The sequence below is a fragment of the Myodes glareolus genome, chromosome 11 (genome assembly GCF_982192425.1).
Source record: "Myodes glareolus chromosome 11, mMyoGla1.1, whole genome shotgun sequence".
Classification (NCBI taxonomy): Eukaryota; Metazoa; Chordata; class Mammalia; order Rodentia; family Cricetidae; genus Myodes; species Myodes glareolus.
In genome coordinates, this window is record NC_142036.1 from 63,168,659 (window position 1) to 63,189,501 (window position 20,843).

Genomic DNA, 20,843 nt, shown 5'->3' on the forward strand with positions numbered 1-20,843 from the left:
GTCCCAGCAACAAATCTTCACAATGTACAAAAGGATTATTCTACATTAGGAGAGGTTATGAATTTGAGATAGAGAGATGGGAAGACAAGAGAAGAAATGTAAAGAGTAGAAAGGATGTAACTCTACTACTTAAATATTAATTACTCAAAATTTTAAAATTGCAAATTAAATAAATATATACGAGCAAGAGTCATCTACTATGTTTTCAGACTAGTTATAAAAGGCTTCTTTAAAGAATTGGTTATACACTGAAGTCTTAGATTATGCTTTCTAATTAAGAAAAGAAGTTTTATTTAATCTAAAGTGGATGAGGACATACTCTAATATATCAAAAATGTACTAGAAGGGAAATGGAAATTCACTGCTTTTATAGTAAGACAAAGAACAGGAAGTGCTCAGTGAGTGAGAAGAAATGACAAACACTATAGTGAGAAAAATGGGTATTAAATTATACTATGCTAAATTGTGTTTATATTTGTATATATACATATATATGTATATGATATATCTTGCATTGTGAATATATGTACATATATATATATATATATATATATATACAATGTGAATTATTTTAATAATAAGTAATTTATAGCATACTGACCATAGTGGTAAAACTTTCTTCTCACTTGCAGTAGTTAACACGGTAAATGTAATGCAATAATATCTGAGTGTGTGTCTGTGTATATTAATATGTCTGTGTGTATGCCTGTTTACAGAGAAGGAGACAGGCAAGTGAAGACTAGAATTATGGAGGTGCCTTAGGACACCACATCCTTCCTTAGTTTAATTTTTTTCTACCTACAACATAACATTATAGAAACATCAATGTAAAATAATGCGATCTCATTTATTGTGCAAATATAGGGCTTTTTAGTGCTTTGGAAACTATTTTATATTGTTATTGTGTGTTTGGGGTTGACAATAATTCCTCACAGAGGACACATTGAGGTTAACAACCAATCATCAGGAGTCAGTTGACTCTTGACTCCATGTGGAAAGCAGTGAAAGCAGTGATCAAATGAAGACTCCATGTTTGCACAGAAACCCCTTTTACACATTGAATTCTCTCAACAGCTTTTATGAAGCAGATCAGCACGAAATATCAGTGTGTCAAATCCATAGCCTGCTGTTAATAAGCTCATTATTGTTATAACTTTATTTTAAACTTTTAAAGATTGATAAAAATTCAATGTAAGTATTTCACATGTTTCCAATATTAAGTATTAAATAAGCACAAAGAAATTTTATCATGCTTTGACCTATCTAATTTCTACAAATATTTGTGCAGTCAGGGAGATGATTACTGAAATGACCATTATCAAATGCTGATTTTTAAAAATCTCTTCCCCTTTTGATGGTGGTAAAATTGTAGACAATTATTGTGTTCTTTTAATGACTACACTAAAATATTCAAAGCAAATCCAAAAATATGTACTATATGGATTTGGAAGGAACTATGACAGAATAATGTTCCAAGATCTTGACAGAATCCAATGATGGGCCAAATTTAACAAGACAGATTTAATCAAAATAATTATCAGGTTACTCAAGGGACATCTTCTGTCCAAAAATCTAATTCAACAAAAGTGATTAAAGAGATGATCAGCATTGGAGAAAGAAAGTATGGTATGGAAATTTCAAATTAGCTTGAAAATTTCAATTAATATTTACTAAATATTTCTTTCAATCTTCTTTTTACATAACTATCTTTTTATTTATTCTTCTCTCATACAATATAGCCCACCTGCAGCTTCCCCCTATTTCTTCCTTTTAATCTCTCGCACCCCTGCCTCCTCAGAATGTCCTGTTCATCCATTTTCCTCCAGAAAAGAGCAGGCCTCATAGTGATATTCTTAATTCAGCATGTCAACATGCAATAATACTAGGCCCATACCCTCATATCAAAGCTGGACAATGCAGCCCAGTAGGAGGAAATAGGTCACACACGCAGACAAAAGAGTCAGAGACACCCCAACTTCCACTGTTAGAAGTCTAACAAAAACCTCAAGCTGAATAACTCTAACATGCATGCAAAGGACCTAGTTCAGACTCATGCAGGCTCTCTGGTTGCTACTTCAGGCCCTGTGAGCCCTTCTGGGCTCTGCTTAGTTGATTTTGTGAATTATGTTCTTCTGGTGTCCTAGGCCCCTCTGACTCCTACAATCCTTTCTCTCCATCTTCTGTGGATTCCCCAAGATCCCCCTAATATCTGACTGTGGGCCTCTGTATCTGGGCCCATGAGCTGCTAGAAGAAGCCTTTCTAATGATGTTGGGCTGGGCACCATTTTTTGAGTATAGCAGAATACCAATCTGAATCATTTCATTTATATATATATATATATATATATATATATATATATATATATATAGAGAGAGAGAGAGAGAGAGAGAGAGAGAGAGAGAGAGAGAGAGAGACATGTTTTGTTTTACCCTAGGTCTCTGAGGCATCCACCTTCCAGATCCTGGCCGTCAGGACAGTTTCAGTCATGAGATCCCCTTGTGGCATTGGCCTCAGCTTAGAGCAATCATTGTTTGGGCAATCCCTCAAACTCTGAGTCATCATTGTCCCAGTATATCTTGGCATAAGGGCAGGTTTGGTCCAGATTTTTGGTGCTGTGTTAGGGCCCCAGTCCTACCATTGAGAGTCTAACCTGGTAACAAAAGATGGGTGGTTCAGGCTGCATATTCTGCACTACTAAGTGTCCTCACTAGGGTCAGCCCCATAGATTTGAGAAAGTTTCTACTGCTCTAGGTTTCCATGTTGTCTCTAAATGCCTATCCATTTCAGCTGTTTCTTCCTATTCTCTCTCTACCCCTCCCTCCCTGACCTGACCTAATATCTCCTATTCCCATTCCCAACTGTCCCAAGTCCACCCACAACTTTTATAATATTTTTGTTTCCCAGGGAGATCCAGGCATCTACCCAGACCTCTGCTCTTAACTTCATTGGATCTCTGTATTGTAGTGTGATTAACCTTTATTTAGTAGCTAATATCAACTTATAGGTAAGTACATATCATGTTTGTCTTTCTGGGTCTGAGTTGCCTCACTCAGAGTAATTTTTTCCTAGTTTCTTTTAGTTGCCTACAAATTTCATGATATTATACTTTTTCGAACAGTTGAGTAATACTCCATCTTGAAACATACCACATTTTACTGATCCACTCTTTGGTTGAGTGACATCTATGTTGTTTTTAATTCCTGATTGTTATGAATAATTCTGTAATGAACATATATGATTAAATGTCTCTATGATAGGATGGGGTATCTTTGAGTATATACCCAAAGGAGGTAGAGTTGAATCTTGAGGACTATCGATTTCCAATTTTATGAGTAAACTCCAAATTGATTTCCATAGTGGTGGTACAAGTTTACACTTCCACCAGCAATGGAGCAGTTTTTCCCTTGTTCTACATCTTGGTCAGCTTGAGATGTCACTTCTGTCATTGGTCTTAGGCATTCTGACAATCATTAGGTGGAATTTCAAAGTAGTTTGGATTTTCATGTTTCTGGTGGCTTAAATAATTTTGTGTTTAAGTGTTTTTCAATCATTTCAGATCCCTCTAAAAAGAATTCTCTGTTAAGCTCTGTATCCCATTTATAAATTGGATTTTCTGTTTTTTTTATGTCACTTTCTAAAGTTCTTTACAGACTTTGGATGTCACCTTCTACTAGATGTGGAATCAATAAAAATCTTTTCCCATTCTGTAGGTTGCCTTTTATTCTATTGATGGTGTCCTTTGACTTACAGAAGTTTTTTAGTTCCTTGAAGTCCCATTTGAAAAATGTTGATCTTAGTGTTTGTGCTATTGTTGTTCTTTTTAGGAAATTGTAAGTAGTACATTCAAAGCTATTCCCAATTTTCTCTTCTGGAAGGTTCAGTGTAATTGGTTTTATATTGAGACTTTGATCAACTTAGACTTCAGGTTTGTGCAGCATAATAATTATGTATATCTTTGCATTCTTATATATGCAGATATTCACTTATACCAACACCATTTGTTGAAGATGCTACCTTTTGTCCATTTTGTATTTCTGGCATCTTTACAAAAAAATTAGGAGTGCAGGTCTATGGATGTCTGGAAGTTTGATTCAATTCCATTGATCAACTTCTCTGTTCTTATGCAAATACAATGTACTTTTTTATTAATAAAGTTCTGTAGTAGATTTTGAAATCATGGGTGGTGATATCTCCAGCAGGTATTTTTTTGTTCTAGATTGTTTTAGCTATCCTTGGTGTCCTAGTTAAGAGTTCCTATTGCTATAAAGAGAGACCATGACCAAGTCAAGTCTTGTAAAAGAAAACATTTAATTGTGGTAAAACACTTACAGTTCAGAGATTTGGTCCATTATTATCATGGTGGGAAGTAAGGCAACATGCATGCAGACATGGTTCTGAAGAAGGAGCTGAGAATTTTTACATATTGAATCACTGTCAACAGAAGTAGTCTGTCTCACTTTGGGTGTAGCTTGGGCATGTATGAGACCTCAAGGCCCACCTTCACAGTTACCTGCTTCCTTCAAGGTAACACCTATTCCAACAGGTCATACCTCCTAATAGTGCCAATCTCTTTGGTGATTATTTTCTTTCAAATCACCATATTGAGTTTTTTCTTTTTCCATACGAAGTCGTGTATTGTTCTTTTAATGTCTGTGAAGATATGTGTTGGAGTTTTGATGAGGGTTGCATTAAATCAGTAGATTGCCTTGGCAAGTTGGCCATTTTTTGTATGTTAATTCAATTAATCCATGAGGATATGACATCTTTCCAAATTCTGATATCTTCTCCCATTTCTTTCTTAAATGACTTAAGTTTTTGCCTTTCAAGTCATTTACCTCCTTGGTTAGTTACCTGGTCAAGTTTTTGGCTATCCTGAAGGATATTATTCTCTAATTTCTTTAGCAGTCCATTTGTTATTTGTATATAGGAGTGCTACTAATTTTTTTTTTAGTTACTATTGTATACATTCACTATGCTGAAGGTGTTTATCATCTGTAAGAGTTCCCTGGTAGAATTTTTGTGGTTGTTTATGTATGCTATCTTATTATTTGCAAATAATAATACCTTGTCTTCTTCCTTTCCAATTTGTAACTATTTGATCTCCTTCAGTTGTCTTATTGTTCTATCTAGAACTTGAAGTACTATATCAAAAAGATATAGAAAGAGTAGACATCTTTATGTATTTCCTGATTTGAGTGGAATGGCTTTGAGTTTCTCTCCATTTGCTTTGATGTTGACTATTGGCTTGCTCTAAATTGCCTTTCTTATGTTCATGTATTATTCCTGTATCTTATTTTCTTCAAGACTTTCTATCATTAAGTAGTATTGAGTTTTTAAAGGCTCTTCCAACATCTAATGACATGATCATGAATTTTTTAAAAATTTCAGTTTGACTGATTTTCCTAAGTGAACCATCTCTGCATCTCTGGGGTCAAGCCTTCTTGATCATAGTAGATGATCTTTATGATGTGTTCTTAGATTCTGTTTAGATTTTTCTTGATTATTTTTTCTTCAATATTCTTGAAGGAAATAGTTCTGTAATTTCCTTTCTTTGTTGAATCTTTTTGTGTCTTAAGTTTCAGGGTAACTGTGGCCCTATTAAATAAATTTGGTAATATTTTTTTATTTTTTTATTGTATGGAATAATTTATTATTGGCATTAACACTTCTGGAGAACCTAGTATATTTCTGTGCTAAAACCCTCCAGTCATGCACTTTTATTCCACTCAGAGCTGTGATTGTTTCAGTATTATTCACCCCCATAAACTCATAGGGAGTGGAGTTGTTAGGTGGTGTGACTTTGTTCGAGTAGGTGTGGCCTTGTTGGAGGAAGTGTGAACACTGTGATTGTGGGCTGCAAAGGCTTCTTTTGTTCAAATGTCCATCAGTATGACACTCAGACCACACCCTCTTACCTTTGGGTCACATTGTAAGTCTCATAGCTCCTCATCCAACACCATGTCTGCCTGCATGTCACCATGACTCATCATGATGATCATGAACTAAATCACTGAAAATGTTAGGCATGCCAACTAAATGTCTTTCTGTTATAAAAGTTGCTGTGGTCATAGCACAGCAACTTTTACTTTTTACTGTAACCCTAACTAAGACAGGAGACTTTCAACGACAGCTTCTATTTCCTTAGGGGTTATAGAACTATTTAAGTTGTTCTTCTGAACTTGATTTAGTTTCAGTAAGGGATATTTATAGATAAATATGCCCATTTCTTTTAGATATTTTAATTTTGTGTATTATAGGTTTTTAAAGTATAACCTAATTATTATTAGAAAATAAGAGATCCCCTACAACTGAAGTTATGCATGGTTTTGTCCCACCTTCTGGGTGCTGGGAATCAAACCGAGGTCCTCTCAAAGATCATCTAGTGTTCTTGAATACTGGCTCACCTCTATTACCCCAACATAATCTTTCCATTAGAATTACTATAGAACATTTCCCCCATAATTTAATTATCCACAGATGCGTCTCTTTTGTTGCATAAAAATCACTCAGAATATGTCTAATTAAAGAAAATTGATTTGTGTCTACATAAGAAGACAGCACTGGAGAAACCTAGCCATTATTATATCATATAGGTGTTTCCTGTTGTGAACAGTAAAAATAGTTCTGAAGTGCTTAGAAAATGCTTTACAGCTGCTGAAACTTCCTTTCCATCAGAATACATAGTTCTGAAACAGAAATATTCTGATTTTTACAGAGTTTATCTTAGTTTCTTCTATACAGCATTTGAATCAAATTAATCAGTTTAATCTCTCTACTGGTCTATATTACCTGTCTATCTGTCTGTCTTATCTATCATCTATCTATCTATCTATCTATCTATCTATCTATCTATCTATCTATATCTGTCTATAGCTTATATATCCAAAGTTCTTAATGCATATAAATGTTATGTACAAGTGTCTATTTATAACTTGTATTTTCCTTAAATTTTGGTTTTTTCTGTGTAACAGTACCTGCTGTCTTCAATATTGCTTTGTAGACCAGGCTGGCCTCAGACTCACAGAAATCCATCTGCCTCTGTCTCCTGAGTGCTGGAATTAAAGGTGTGTGTCATGACCACCCAGCTATAACTTGGTTTGACAAATATATTTTATTGTGCTTATTTCTCTGAAGAACCTCACTAACTTTAACCTTACCTAAAGACAATATTATAACTAAAACTTGATAGGATAAGAATACTGACCATGCTGACAAAGTGGCATGAACTAGCACAAGATTCTGTTCCAGGAGCAAGGCAAAAGAAAACAGAATCTGTAAGATATTGGTTTATTAGGATCAAAGGGCTTAATGTGCTTTAAAAATATCTGTTGTTCTTAGTGGGCCAAAACATTTTTCTAATTAAAATTATATATATACTATTGCAGTGTCTCTTCCAACCAAAGAGAAGTTGAGTCACAGATTTATTAAACTGCATTTTTCAGCTTACAATATGCTGATAAAAATTCTATTTTAATTTTCTTATTAATATCAATCTAGATGAGAGTGATATATTAAATGGTATTACATATATTTATCTAAATTATGTTTTATTCAAAAAGGATATTTAAATGAGACAATAGTTACTGATGCAAGATGACAGGTTAAACATACCAAAACACAGACAGTAGCAAAAACCTCTAAAACAGTGGTTAATGAAGTCCTTAATATACAATAAAGTCACCATAGATTTTCTAGAATTACTTATAACTATAAAAGAATATGCTATATTCTATACATTATAAAAGAAATAATACATATTAACATTACATTTGTCATAGATCTTCTAAAAATGTTTTTATTATAAAAAGACAATTAGAAATGAGCTTTAGAGTCAAGGTTATAATTCCTCATAATCTTTCTGCCTCTTAGGACATGGTTATAAATGTTGACCACCATGGCCACTCTGGAATATGTTGAACCTGAATGGTAACGTAAATCTTTTTTTCTTTAAGTTTATTAAATTATAAAAGTTTCCATTTCCGCCTCCCTCCCAACACCCTCCCACTCCCCCCACTCCCTCTCATCCTTCCTCTCCATCCCTAAGAGCAGTCAGGGTTTCCTGCCCTGTGGGTAGTTCAAGTTCCTCCCCCCTCCCTCCAGGTCCAGGAAGGTGAGTATCCAAACAGACTGGATCCCAAAAAATCCAGTATATGCAGAGAAAACAAATCCCAGTGTCATTGTCAATGGCTTTTCAGAAAGACTCCGGACCAGCCACATTCAGAGAATCCGGCCACATTCAGAGAATCTGGTTGGATCATGTGCTCGTTCAGTCCCAGTCCAACTGGCCTTGGTGAACTCTCATTGGATCAGTCCCCTTGTATCAGTGGGTGATCGCACCCCTTGTGGTCCTGATTTCCTTTTTCATGTTCTTCCTCCTTCTGCTCCTCATTTGGACCTTGGGGGGGCTCAGTCCGGTGCTCCAATATGGGTCTCCATCTGTATCGCCATCCATCCTCGGATGAAGGTTCCCTCTGGTCTTGCCTTCTTTGCTCACGTTCTCTTTCCTTCTGCTTCTCGTTTGGACCTAGGGAGTTAAGTCCAGTGTTTCAATGTGGGTCTCTGTCTCCATCTCCATCCATCGCCAGATGAAGGTTCTATGGTGATATGCAAAATATTCATCAGTATGGTTATGGGCCAAGGCGGTTCAGGCACCCTCTCCTCTGTCCAGAAAACAATCCGGGAATCTCTCCTTGGACCTGGGATCCCATTTATAATCAAGTCTCTTGTAAACCCTAAAATGACTCCCTTAGTTGAGATATATTCTTCCCTGATCCCATATCCATCCTTTCTCCCTCCCCCCATCCCAGTCCCCCGAGCTTTCCCCATTCCTCCCCTACTCCCTTCTCTCTAACCCTCTCCCCTTCCAACAACCCTCCCACCCTTCCATGCACCCGAGGTTACCTGGGACTCTTGTCTATTTCCAATCTCCAGGAGGATAACTACATAATTTTCTTCAGATTCACCTTCTTATTTAGCTTCTTTAGGGTCACAAATAATAGGCTCAAAGACCTTTAATTATGTCTAGAATCCACTTATGAGTGAATACATACCATATTCCTCTTTTTGGGTCTGGCTTACCTTACTCAGTAAAGCATTTTCTATGTCTATCCATTTGCATGCAAAATTCAAGATGTCATTGTTTTTTACCGCTGAGTAAAACTCTAATGTATATATGTTCCACACCTTCTTTAACCATTCTTCTATTGAGGGACACCTAGGTTGTTTCCAGGTTCTGGCTATTACAAATAGTGCTGCTATGAACATAGTTGAACAAATGCTTTTGTGGTATGATAGGGCATCTGGCAAACCGATTCCAAGAACACATTAGAAAAATTATCCATTATGATCAAGTAGGCTTCATCCCAGAGATGCAGGGCTGGTTCAACATATGCAAATCCATCAATGTAATCCATCATATAAAAAAATCTGAAAGAAAAAAACCATATGATCATCTGATTAGATGCTGAAAAAGCATTTGACAAAATCCAACATCCCTTTATGATAAAGGTGTTGGAGAGATTCGGGATACAAGGATCATACCTAAATATAATAAAAGCTATTTACAGCAAGCCGACAGCTAACATCCAACTGAACGGAGAGAAACTCAAAGCCATTCCATTGAAATCAGGAACAAGAAAAGGCTGTCTACTCTCCCCATACCTCTTCAATATAGTGCTTGAAGTTCTAGCAATAGCAATACGACAACATAAGGGGATCAAGGGGATTCGAATTGGAAAGGAAGAAGTTAAACTCTCATTATTTGCAGACGATATGATAGTATACATGAGCGACCCCAAAAACTCTACCAAAGAACTCCTACAGCTGATAAACACCTTTAGTAATGTGGCAGGATACAAGATCAACTCCAAAAAATCAGTTGCCCTCCTATACACAAAGGATAAAGAAGCAAGGAGTGAAATCAGAGAAACTTCACCTTTCACGATAGCCACAAATAGCATAAAATACCTTGGGATAACTCTGACCAAGGAAGTGAAAGACCTATTTGACAAGAACTTTAAGTCTTTGAAGAAAGAATTTGAGGAGGATACCAGAAAATGGAAAGATCTCCCTTGCTCTTGGATTGGGAGGATCAACATAGTAAAAATGGCAATTCTACCAAGAGCAATCTATAGATTCAATGCAATCCCCATCAAAATCCCATCAAACTTCTTCACAGACCTTGAGAGAATAATAATTAATTTCATATGGAAAAACAAAAAACCCAGGATAGACAAAACAATCTTATATAATAAAGGAACTTCTGGAGGTATAACCATCCCTGACTTCAAACTGTATTACACAGCTACAGTATTGAATACAGCTTGGTACTGGCATAAGATCAGAGAAGTCGACCTATGGAATCGAATAGAAGACCCAGATATTAACCCACAAACCTATGAACACTTGATTTTCAACAAGAGGGCTAATCTTTCTCTTAAATATAATAGAAGAAATTTATATAAGAAAAAGGTAAGTTGATATATTTTCATATATGCACAGTACTATATATGGAAGCAGAGGATATATATATACATATATATATATATATATATATATATATATATATATGAATTATATGAAAATTTACCCAAAAAAAGAGAAGGTCCTTACACTGCCAGCAGTTTTGAGGCCCACATGTTGCCTTCTGACTGGATATCTCCTTTCCAAACTTTCTCACCATTACTTGTGTTGCTGTGATGTTCAGAAATCATCTACAATCTTTGTATTCTTAGAAATATTGTGTCTTCCAATGAGACCCAGAAAACTTACTGGTGGCTCACAGTTATATTTTTAATACCTTCTCCAAACCCAAAAGTGCAGTTGGCTCGGCAATTGACTGAATTTGGACTTAAAACAATTTTCTATAATGAAAAACTCCAACTAGGATGGTAGAAACTAGAGAAAAGAATGAAACATCATTGTACAAATTAAAAGATTTAGTAAACTTTGTAAAAAATATTGAATAAATGATTTTCATATATATAACTGATTTACATATAGGAAATATAATAATACATAATAGAGATCATATGTTAGAAATATTGTGGGCAATTAAATCTATTAAATATATGTCAATCAGACATTCATTACCTTAACATATGCTAAAGCAGGATGTGAAATATTTTTCTCTAAAGAAATAAAAACAAGATGTTTGTGTGTCAAGTAAAAGGGTTTTAGTAACCTATTATGAGGTTAAGTAAAGTGCCTTCCTTTTCTTGAACTTTCTGATATTCCATTCTACTTTTCTGTTGAGCTGTTATCCAAAATAGAAACCTGATAATGTAAGATACAGAACCACGATGGGGTTTGCAGATGACTTGTAGCATCTCCCTTTGGACTAAGATTTAGAAGTTGAGTCTATCCTTGATAAAGGGTTCTCTATGAATATAAAAGCAAAATCCTGTGAAGCACAGGAAATAAATTAAATATTTGCAAAGGCACAGGGATCTCCTAAAAATATTTGTGCTTATTTACTTATCTTGTAATTCATTCAAGTGGACTTCTTAATTGTGTGTACGTGTGTGTGTGTATGCATGTGAGTGTGTTTTGTGTGTGAGTATGTATGTCTGTGTGCGTGCATACATGTACACATGCACACAAGAAAGGGACATAAGGGATAAAGAAAGAGAGTAATAGAAAGAGAAAATGAGAGGGGTTATTTTCCAATTGCTTGCCCACCAATGGTTTCAAAGGTAAGCAGAATGCAATAAAGCTCAGTCAAGGTTTATAAAGGTAGGAAGTTCTTAATTGTAATTTGCTAGCCTGAATCACAAAATTTAAAACCTTATTTTCTAACCTTCCTCTTTGACAACTTTTTTATAAGAGAAGTTCTCCACCCAGTTCTCTGTATTTGAAAACATTTTGTTTTTGTGTCACCAGAAGATAATGATTGCTATAACTTGAACAGCTTTTAATGCAAGGAACTAAAATATCTTTATGAACTCTTAAAAAGACAGACAAGAAAACACAGTGCTGGATTTTGATGAAATGAAACAAGGAAGATACACTGAAGAAGGCAAAAGGGAAGAATTGCTTTTCCCAAAACTCCAAACATTATGTTGTGAGATTGTCTCCTGATTTGGAGAGAGAGAAGAACAAAATGCATACTTTAGCCATTAAAGCCAATACTAGGTGTACCAGAATGAAATCTAGTGCCAGACAAGTTCTTTTGACCCCTTTGGCTGAAATAAAAGTCCACAGAGATCTAGGAACTATACTAGTAGGCAACTATGGAAATAACTACTCTACCCTGCTTCCAAGACTCCACCTGCTAAGGAGCAATGTATTAATGTTAGCCGAGGACATTGCCTTGGTACTTAAAATGAGGACTTTAGCTTCAAAGAGTATCCAAAGGCTCCTACAGTCTAACCATAACTTGCATGGAGTATTGCCAACCAATTCTAGTAAAAGATGGAGACTTGCACTCTGTGTGAAGAAGTCAGATCTTGGCCAGTATCATTCACATGGAATAAATCTGGAACACATCCCTCACCCTGAGATTGTTGAAGCTCCTGTAGGCACAAAGACAATTTTACCTAGTTTTGCAAATAATCTAATCATTTCCAGTTTCACGTAATAGGACATTCTATAAGGAAGGAATATTACATGAAGATATTTGGAAGGAATTAATTAAAGAAGTTTAGAACTGCTGAATGTCTTTAATGTTTACCCTTCCACTCCAGGAGTCATTTTTCTACAAAATCAGATCTTTGAGACCCAACTGAACAAAACCTCTGGATTCTATATTTTGATTTCCTGTATTTTTCTGAAATAATAACCATCTATTATAAAAGAAGTGTCTATAAGGCTAGGTGACAGCAATACTTACCGATGGATATAAGGATGACTATTTAGTACTTAATTAGGGATTATGCTGATAAATTAAAATAGGGATTGCAAGTTTTCTTCCAAGATCCATGGCTTCACTAATCAGAGGGAATTGGCTGGATTTTCAGTTCCACACATGGTTTCCCTCATGTTGAGTGATTCTTAAGTCAAATAAGAATACTGTTCATTATGTAGGGTAACATAAGTGTGTCACTACTGAACTTGTAGAGTTATTGTGTCATGCTGATTGTAGTTCATGAATATCATACACAGATAGGACATTTTTTCCTGCTTTGGAAATGTGCATGCCACTAGAACTAGACACGAAAGGTAGCTCTCTGAGAGATGGCCCTCATATCATAGCTAGTTCATGTCCTTCTGCTCCTATGTCTAGAATACATTGTGTCTTCAGCAATAGGGTGGACTTACTTTTTACCTCTGGTAGGCAGCCAAGGGAAACAGCAGTAGCCTATATATAATATTTTGGGAATCTCTGGGGCAATCCTCACCAACAACCCAAATTGGGAGCTTCTCAAGTCTGCTATTGGGGTTTTGTTAGCTAATCTATGGCTCTTGCAGGGAACACTATCAATTCAGATGGTAAAATTTCATTTAAACTGTGTATGAATGTGCGTACCATGAGGGGGCCGGTTATGAATGTGCGTACCTTGAGGGGGCCAGTTTGTTGGGGTTTCTGTTCTGCCTGGTACCCCACAACCAGCAAATCCCAAAGAGAAATCACACACAGGACTCCATAAGGTTATAAACTGATTGGCCCATTAGGTCAGGCTTCTTGTTAACTCTTATAACTTATGTTACCCCATTATCCTTATCTACATTAGCCACATGGCTCCATACCTTTCTCAGCTGGGCAAGTTACATGCTGCCTCTTCGGTGGTCTGCGCAAGAGTGGCGGAGGGAGCTACTGTTTCCAGAATACTCCCAGTCTCTTTGCTCCACCCCTACTTCCTGTCTGACTTTCCCGCCTATACTGCCTGCCTGGCCAATCAGCATTTTATTAAAATATGATTGACAGAATACAGACAATTCTCCCACACCAAATGTGCATGAGAAGATAGAAGGAAGAAAGAATATAGATTCCCTGATAAAACTATGCTATAGAATATTTTAATTTCAGATGTATGGCAATCTTTTCAAAAGTGCAGAAAATAATTAGAATCATTATCTTTTCCCTTTAATATTTTTTATCTTCATTTAAAAATTTCTAATGTTATATCTTTCATTATTTTAAAAGAATTTTCAATTTGAAATATATTTTATTATATTTTCCCTCCCTTCAAATCCCTTCCGATTTTATTTTAAACAGTGTCATAATTCATGATATGATAATATAACTCAAAATTTTGTGAGAAGCATATACTAAGAAAAGCATTAACTATTTATCTAAAATTGTCCAGTGGATTCTAAAACAAATTTACAGGTGTCTGAAAATACATATCTATGCTCCAATTTCCTGGCATCTTTTCAAGGTGGACCTCTAAAACACCTGAGAGAAAATCATATGTTAGGTAATATTCAGTCAGTAAAGAAAGAATATAAGACATTTTCTAGTTTTAGGATGAATCATTATATTAACATAAGATAAAGTTTTATATGTGCTTAGTGAGCATTAGACAGAGCTTTTGTATGTGTTTTATAGCAACCAACAATAACTAAGTAAAGTTGAAACTCCATTTACAGTCAAATATATGTATTTACACACAATATATGTAATTGCAATAAGACTGACTAAAGAAAAAGAGTCTGTAATTTAGAAGGAAGAGAGTGGACATTGGAAAGTTGGAAGGGAAGAGAAGAAGGGTGCATGGATATATTCATGTGTTAATTAAATAACACAGAAATTAAACAAAATGCTGTCAAATCACACATTTTATAAATAGAAAAACTGTAATTTGAAGCCTAGTGACTGTCTCTAAGGCCCATAATTTAACAACTAGGCCAGTTGTCTCTGCAGTGAATTTGACTGAATCAGTCTCAAACAATGGTTTGTTGTTGTTGGGAGAGGCATCCATTAATGTTGTACTGGGAATATTGTGAACATGAATAACACATGTTTGTAGCCTTGATGCAGCTTTCAATTTCAGCTTCATTCATAAAACATTCAACATCTAAAATGCATTGAAAAATTTTTATATGCTAGTTTCTGTTTATATGATACTCCATTTTCTCTGTACATATTTCATTATTTTCAGTACTGATTTGGCTCAGTTGCTTATTTTAGCAACTAATATTCTACATCCTTGTTCACTTTACTGACAAGCAGTTTCAATCATACAACTTTATTGAAAGTCATTATTGTTAAAAAATTTGGTGACACTATTTCTGTCCTACAATACATAAAACTTTCCATGACACAAGCGTGTATGAGTGGTTTAACTGCAATTGTTTCATGGGTCTTCATAAAGATCTTTTAAAAATTGATCTGAGAACAAATAATCTCCAACTTTTTTAAATTACAGAAAAATTTGTTTTATCCCAACAAACTTTTGTCTCATCATTAATCTCATAATATTCATTAATTCCAGAATAAAAGTCTCAGTGTCACAGAAAGGCAAACACAAATACAAATCATAGTAAACTTGAATTTAATTAAATCTCTCATCAACCTAAAGCATTTTTTCTTTCAAGAATATTTTATTTATAATTTCCTACACTTCAACTCGTGCTTCCTCTCACTCTTCTCATATATAGACAGGTTTGTGCGTTTATATGCTTAATAGCACACATACATATACATACATGTGTATTATATAGGTATATGTGCATATATTTATATGTGTATATTGATACACTGATGAACTCTCAACAGTATACATGTACAATATTTATAGGTCTACACACGCACATATGCACATACAGAAAAAATGGATACATTCAATCAGGCATACAATACTGGTACAAAAACAAATGTATGGTTCTAGTTAATTAATTAAATTTGATAGTGCAATGATTAAGATAGGAATAACCAAACACGAGTAACTGATATTTATTAAAAATTTTGACAAATAAATTCTAATAATTTTACTAGAATTTTTTTTGTTATTGCTTTATTTTATATCGTTTTATTTTCATGCTCATTAAATTTAAAATGCATCATTTAAAGATGTCCCATAGGAGCAGTAATGAGTGATTTAATCTTTTTCTATAACATCAAAAATTTTCATTGTCACAACAGCATTGAATACCATTCACAAATCTCTTACATGCACATATAAGGTAGAATTTCAGTTCTGATCTTTAGACTATCAGTTCAATGTAACTATTAATGTAAAAGCCTTTGACTTTGACGAAGAAGACTTCTCCAGCTAAATGTGCTCTGGAGATCCTGGAGCACTCAGATTGGATCTCGTGTTTCCACTTCCAGTGGAATGTAAGAAGCACTACAGGGACAGCAGGGACAGCTAAGACGTCAGGAGGTGTCTTATCTCTTTTATTTCTTTTACCAAATCCACTTACATCAGGAAGCACACTCAAAAAGGTTACAAATTAAAAACAAGTTCCCTAAGAAAATGTGTGGTTACAAAGAAGGCTAATGACTGGCGAATTGACCAAATTTGCATGTCTATCACATCTGTAGAGGATTATCTTTTTACTCTTTGGAGACACATGAAGGGAAGGAATCTCAAGTAGTTCCCTATATTTTAGCTGAGGAAACACTTCTCACAACTGTCAATTTGAAGATTTTTATGAACATTATGATGGGAGGAAATATGTAAGGATTGAGAAATTTCAGGCTATCTACCCAATATTCAAGACAAGGGAAAGATAAACAACCATCTTCAGACTTTTCAATGTCAATGGCATAAGTGGCAAAGTCTGGGAAAGTTTGACTACCTGTTAAACATGTAAAGTTTGCTGTATTTTCTCTTTCCCTGATATGTAGACGATATCCTCTCATTTTTGTATTAATATAATGAGTATCTGTTACAGATAATTATAACATTTAACCTAAGCATGAGTATTGAGTAAATGATATTTGAGTTTACTTGTACTATGTATTCATTCATATAGCATGTTACTGAATAGAACTGTAAGATATATTGTAGTAGCCCACTCCTATAAGGTCAGCTAGTGTTCCTGGATAGGGGATTCTCAAGGCCAAAGAAATGTCAGAAGAAACAGAAGACAGGATAGAATCTGGAAGTCTATCAGGTCATACCAAAGCAGTAAAACAGCCAAGAATTTATTTCAGAACTTCCTTATATCCAAAACAAACAAACAAACAAACAAACAAACAAAACCCAGAACAAAACAGCACAGTCAGTCAGTCAGTATCTAACCACAAAACCATTCCTATCCTTCTCTCTAACATGTGCTTGCTGCTCAGAAGCAGCCTTACTTTCTATCTTGATGTTCCTGAGGGTTGTCATCAGCAGTATACTCTCTACTAGATAGAGTGTTATTTTCTCATGGGCTATATCAGAAGTCTCTCATGGCCCTCAAGGATATAAGAAAAAGTAGAACAGGCAAACTTGAACTCAAATGGCTTCTTTAAGTCAGAAATGACACCAGATGGAAACTGAGTCACAATATATAAATCAAGAACTTTAATGTGAAATTTCTAACATTCTAGAAGGGAAGAATTTGACACAATCTTGTGGGCATAACAGTTATTTCACTATTTAGGCAAGGTAATATAAATTATGCAAATAAATGTAGGATTAATTTGCACATTCTATTGCTAAGAAACATCAACAGGGGAGATGGAGAGATGACCCAGTTATCAAGAACACTGGTTGCTCTTTTGTGAGGAGCAAGCTTCCATTCCATTCCACAGGGTATATTGTAACATCTCTAAGTACAGTTACAGTGAGTGTATCTGATGCTTTCTTCTGGTCTTCAGAGGCAGCAGCCACATGTATGGAGTACAGACAAACATCCAGGCAAAATACCCATACACACAAAAAAAATTAAGAAACATCAAGAGAAGAGAACATTTGTGTTTTCTCATCACACTTTATCAAATATGTGACATTAGGCTAATGTAGAATCTTTGTGTTTGCAAACTTTTAAGGTTGTCCTAGTTAGGGCTTCTAGTACTGTGACGAAACAGTGTAAGTGAAAAACGACCTTGGGAAGAAAGGGTTTAATTTCAGCTGAATTCAAAGCAGGAAGTTGGAGGCAGGCTCTGAAGCAGAGACTATGAAGGTTTGATCCTCATGACACGCTCGGCAGCTTTCTTATACAGCTGAGGACACCTGTTCAGGGTCGGTACCTCCTGTGGTGGGCTGCGTCTCCCACATCAATCATTAATCAAGAAAGTGTCTGACAAGCTTGTCTATAGGTTGATTTCATAGGTGTATTTTCTCAACTAAGAGTTCTGCTTTCCAAATGACTATAGTTTCTGTCAAGTTGATATAAAAATAGCCAAACACAGCAGCTGTTTTCAAAATAATCAAAATATTTTGTAGTTTATACTTCAAACAACATGATACTGAAATGTAACATTGAGAATAACACTGACAATACTATTTTCATCTAAAGAACAATAATTATTTAAAGCAACAATTTTATGATAAAATTTTTATTTCCTCCAAAAACGGTACCCCTTACTCACCCCACTGTCAACTTTTCAATCCCCATTAACATTATATTATCCTATGAATATGCAGTTAGGGATTTTGTGTGAATAGCAATAGCTTAGATAATAAAGATTTTAAAAATAATAGAAGATACAACAAGAGAAGATGCACCACTTAAATTACTTTCAAATATTGGTAGAAGTGAGATTTATGAATAACTAGATCAAGATCTATTTCCAAATAGATATAACCTTTCTTTATAATGAAGATACTTAAAAATTCTATATATAGAAACATTATTGTCCATGTCATCTCATGAACACCCCAAGCTGGGTCTTCTGTTTATTAATCTACATTGGAAGTTCCCTTCACAGGATCCCACATGCTGAACTTATTCTTTGTCCCTTATGAGCAAACAATAAAACTGCGTGCTTTGAATTGCTAGGGTGGACATAATGACTGTTCTGCCACGATGTCCTCCTCCTTCTTCCTCATCATGTAAAGCTTCTACTGCGCTACATCTACAGGGTAAAAGAAGACTAGGAAAAAAAACCCAACTAAGACAGAGATTAAGAAAAAAACAGACTTTAATATGTATTTATTCTTCTGGGTTTTTTGAGCTAAGTTGTAATGGAATCCCCAGACCCTTAAAAGCAAGGTAAAGAATATATCATTGGAGCTATACCTCTATCCCTAAGTCATTTTTGGACAATGGTTTGTAGCTGCATCTTAGAACTTTTCTGTCGTTTCACCAACTCTCAACCCAACTGTCCTTGGCAGAAGACATTGCTTCAGAGAAAAAGAAAAAGAACAAATGTCTGTTCCTCCTCTTGCAGTGCCTTTTCTCAGCGTCGCCACAGCCCTCCCTAATGGATAAGCTGTACACTGATGTGTTCCCTCTGGCTAAAAATTAATCACTATAAACTTTATTGTGTAAATGGCTTCCAGATGTGCGTTCAGTGTTTTCCTTTTTCTCTCAACACCCTCTAACATTTTCTCTCCAAGTTCATGCGCTCTTAATTTTGCTCTAAGTTTGCTGAGTTCACTTTGTGCTGCATGAATGCATATGTAACATTGTAAGAGCATTTTAAGCCTCTCAGGGGCCTCATCTCTGAAGGAAATTCTCCTCCAGTAATCAGTAATTGCCAATAGTCCCTCAGCCAGGAGTGGAACTTCATAAGCTCTTCACCATCCATGATGCCATTATGGCTAGACTAATCATATGCAAGTCTTGTACATTGGGACACAGACACCGTGCTATATACCAAATTTGCAACTCTCTGGCATAACTACTCTTTTTCTCAGTGATAGTGACCAAAGTTTGTAAGAAATGTGGGAAAAACAATGACATCCTGTGTTAGTTGATTTTCTATCTCTGTGATAAGCCAGGTGACAAAGGTATAATAAGACACATAAGACCAAGAACACATATAACAAAAGGCATTTAATTAAACTTACATTTTCATGGGGTTAGAATCCAAGATGGCAGAGAGAAGACATGACATTAAGAATAACTGAGAGCTCACATTTCAAAATTTCATTTAGGAGGCAAAGAACATATTTTTTAATAGCAAGTGTCTTTTAAAACACCACTGTGTACTCTAAGTGACACCTCCCCCAGAAGTCCAATTCTTTGTAATCCTTCGCAAACAGTTCCAACAACTGTGGATCGCCTTTTCAAACATATGGGCCTATGGGAACAATTCTAATTCAAACTGACACAGATTAGTTTGTTGGAAGATTAATTTTCTCTGTGTAATGTGCACTTTGGCACATGTCATTTTGATTTAACACCACAATAAAAGCAAACTGTAACATGTAGAGCTAAACTTCAAGTGTTTGTTATATATTGTTTTTCAACTCAAAAATAAAACACCATGCTTGCAGAAATTAGTTTAAAAATAATAGATGAAAGGTCATATTTATAATGTATAGCAGAAACCATTTGACGATTAGTTAGCATTGAGGGCTATAATTAATATACTTGAAAGACAAAGGCCATTTTTGAGAGAAAACAACTAAGCCAGCACATCTTAACACCCCCCCCCCCCAGCAAGGTGCATATCACTTAGTGAGCTAAAAATTCTTTGTTATTTGTTTCAGATTTTGGTTTTTTTTTTTCTCAATGGCTTTTTAACAGAATATGAAGACTCAGTTTTAGATGAGTACAAATTTTCAAGTGGCGCTAAAAGGTCACAATTTCTATCATTTAAGACATTTGAAGGAGAATGTGCCAATTAAAATAAGATGGCTCTGACTTTTAGTCAGAATTAGTCTGTGGTTCATCCAGGAAATTGCAGGGAACATAATTAGCCAAGGAAGTGGCCATTTCCATGAAACATTCAGTGGAAGTCCAAAAGCCAAGAAGGACTTCACAGAAATGTCCTTCACTGTTAGGTATTATGAGACAGACACATTAGTTGGGAGTTTATTCAAGAGCCTTGCCGAACTAACTTCTAATATACTTATTA